The sequence below is a fragment of the Notolepis coatsorum genome, assembly GCF_963971535.1.
Source record: "Notolepis coatsorum genome assembly, chromosome: 10".
NCBI classification, from domain to species: Eukaryota; Metazoa; Chordata; class Actinopteri; order Aulopiformes; family Paralepididae; genus Notolepis; species Notolepis coatsorum.
Window position 1 is genome coordinate 21,805,677 of NC_140174.1, and position 3,596 is coordinate 21,809,272.

At 41.7% G+C, this 3,596-nt stretch overlaps 1 long non-coding RNA gene across 1 annotated transcript; it reads right to left on the reverse strand.

Moving 5' to 3' along the window:
• Positions 1–366: 366 nt before the first annotated feature.
• On the reverse strand, positions 367–3,306 carry LOC311236056. Its single transcript, XR_014620192.1, has 3 exons — positions 3,089–3,306; positions 1,951–2,122; positions 367–796 (listed from the first exon to the last, which is right to left on the reverse strand). It is a non-coding gene; the product is annotated as an uncharacterized lncRNA (long non-coding RNA).
• Positions 3,307–3,596: the final 290 nt, after the last annotated feature.

The window sequence follows — 3,596 nt, forward strand, 5'->3', positions numbered from 1 at the left end:
GCACTGTTTGAACCTGGCACACAACATACTTCACATGTCATTTTTCTTTTTGTTATTCCACCATTGTGGGGCAAGGACTAAGAATAGGCGACTTCTCTTTGATGACCCTCCCGGAGCTTGGATAGGAGTAGGAATAAACTGTACATATAGAGCACTGTTTGAACCTGGCACACAACATACTTCACATGTCATTTTTCTTTTTGTGGAGACGAAGATGATGAGTACCGGTCTTCTCCTCAGACATAAAATCAGTTTTTCAATACAAGTACGACTCAAGACACAGAACATTAGTATGCAAAATAAAAAATGAACACAGATTTTGAGTGTGAATGAAAACTTTATTGCAACAAGATTGCAGAATGGGTACAATACAGTACGGCTCAATACACACAATTGTTAAGGGGATGCAGACCAGAGAAAGAAGTTTTGTCTTGTCTTCTCGTACTGAAAACGTGACTGTTAGCACAGAGACGGCTGCAGTTACACACAGGGCCATTTTCGTTTCGTTTTCAGGGTCAGTTTCGCTTTTCAGAACGCAATGTAATGGCAGGCAAGTTGCCCAGTCCACACGAGCGCTGGATTTAATATAACCATGATTGTATGTGCGCAGTTGCACTGTTCGGCCACACACAACCGGGGATTTGCTGTTGTTGCAGTTGATGGGGAGCCAGTGGAGTTTTTGCAGGGTGGGGGTGATGTGCTGCCAGGGTTTGGTGTGCGTGAGGACCATTGCAGCCGAGTTCAGCGCTGTTTCTTCCTTTCACGGTCGATTCTGTCATCGAATGCCTCCCGCTCACTAATATGAAAAAGCATAACATACAAAATGTAAAAAAAGGTTGACAATGCAATATTCTGGTAATTCTACACTGTACCACTATACATAGTTAGGTCTAATAGCGATATGACCAGGACAACACATACTGTGACAATAAATTCAAAACAAGACATTTAAAAGAGAAAATGTTTCAGATAATAAAAACGGATGTGATTGGCTTAGACAGCTCCCCACGTGCTCATCTGAGCCAATCGGTGTTCAGAAATAGGAAACACGTGGTCTTAAACGAGGAAGTAAATTATAATATATTTGCCTTTCATTCTCAGTGAGTAATATACGTTTTATATGTTATATGATGCAAATCATTATTGTATTATTATTATTATATGATTGGAAACAAAATATATGGAAATACTGGAAAGAAAAACGCTGAGATGCGATACTGTGTCGATTCGAATAGGCACAAGCAGAAGCACATATATCATATCATAATATATCACATACAAGCTACCATCAAGACAAATATGGTTTGGTTGAATGAATGGATGAAAACTTTATTAACATATTGCAGAATGGGTACAATACACAGTACGGCTCAATACACACAATTGTTAACTTAGGGGGATGCAGACCAGAGAAACACTTTCGTCTCGTTTACATCAGGGTCCCCCATTTTCAATTCATAATGTCTGACATTTATGACATACAAACACAACATACATTACATCATGACATTTATGACATACAAGACATATTTGATGGGAACAACTCTCTTTAAACAAAGTGGGTGGCTATGAAAAGAGCCTTTGGGTGATGGAGGGGCCTGCTGTACAGCGTCGCCTCTGGCTGGAATTCGCAGCTTCTCAGGGCCGTGGAACAGTGCTCACTGCGCCTTCTCACAACAAGGGCGACCCTCACAACAATCGCAACAAGGGCGACAGACGCGCTAGCTGTCTCGTAACATGGCGTCAGACGTCAGCGGTCTGGGCGACACAACATGACCTGCCCCCAGGAGCAGGCGAGCCTGCCAACAGACACGGGCCCCGCGGACACAGCTAGCCCCGCGCACAGCTCATCCTCGGTCATGGTGGTGGTTCAGCAGCAGAGACTATTCATAATATTTGTCTCTCTGTGTTTAAGATGGTGCTCTCGTGACGCAACATGCCTAACTTTACCTTGATGGATAACTACTGTTGAAAAATGGATTTGCAAATGGCTCTGCACTTTGCCGAGTCTGGCAGGCTTGAAAAGGGAAGGCGCACAAAACGGGCAGTGATAGTTGCTGCAACAGGATCTGCATTCCACTACTGGTGGAAGTGACTGGCCTCTTCGTATCGTTATGTGGTCCTGGAAAAAAGAGAATATAATTACTTTCAAAATATGAATAAAAGGTTGTGCCTCTAATCACCACATCACTTGCCCACTTGGAGATGGCTTACTACTACACCATGTACTTGCAAGTTTATATTTAGTAAAGATAGCAGAGAGAGAAAGAGAGAGCCAGTTAGCTAATTAAATTCAATTGCACAGGTGGTCTGTGGTGGCCTTGATAAGCAAACCTAATGTCCAAAATAGCGAAATAGGTACTTACATTTTTACATATTTAGTAAATATAGCAGTCCTATACACACCATGCACTTGCAAGTTTATATTTTAGTAAAGATAGCAGTCCTACTACACCATGTACTTGCACGTTTACATTTAGTAAAGATAGCAGAGAGAGCAGAGAGAGAAAGAGAGAGCCAGTTAGCTAATTAAATTCAATTGCACAGGTGGTCTGTGGTGGCCTTGATAAGCAAACCTAATGTCCTAAATAGCGAAATAGGTACTTACATTTTTACATATTTAGTAAATATAGCAGTCCTATACACACCATGCACTTGCAAGTTTATATTTAGTAAAGATAGCAGTCCTACTACACCATGTACTTGCACGTTTATATTTAGTAAAGATAGCAGAGAGAGCAGAGAGAGAAAGAGAGAGCCAGTTAGCTAATTAAATTCAATTGCACAGGTGGTCTGTGGTGGCCTTGATAAGCAAACCTAATGTCAAATAGCGAAATAGGTACTTACATTTTTACATATTTAGTAAAGATAGCAGTCCTATACACACCATGCACTTGCAAGTTTATATTTAGTAAAGATAGCAGTCCTACTACACCATGTACTTGCACGTTTATATTTAGTAAAGATAGCAGAGAGAGCAGAGAGAGAAAGAGAGAGCCAGTTAGCTAATTAAATTCAATTGCACAGGTGGTCTGTGGTGGCCTTGATAAGCAAACCTAATGTCCAAAATAGCGAAATAGGTACTTACATTTTTACTGAAAGACATCTTGTTCTGCCTGCGCAGTGCGCGCACACCACACTGTGAAAGAGTTCGTCTTCTTGGGGGACCCTGATGGAAACAAGACAAACGTCTTTCTCAGGTCTGCATCCCCTTAACAATTGTATGTATTGAGCCGTACTGTATTGTACCCATTCTGCAATCTGTTAAATAAAGTTTTCATTCATTCTTCTTCTTGTTGTGATGTGAGAAAGAGTTCGAAAAAAATGGACTCTTTATACTCTCACGTGCTCTAGTCCACACGCATGCGCATACACATTGAGATGGAGAGGGTGCACCGAACAGGGAAACCTGGGGAGGGACGTGAGAGACCAAGACCCATTGTGGTGACATTTTCAAAATACAAGGACAGATCAGCGGTTCTTCAGAGAGCCAAAGAACTCAAAGGGACAAACATTTACATAAACGAGGACTACACAGACGCTGTCCGTCTGAAAAGAAAAGAACTGTTGCCCAAGATGAGAGCTGCTCGTGAGAG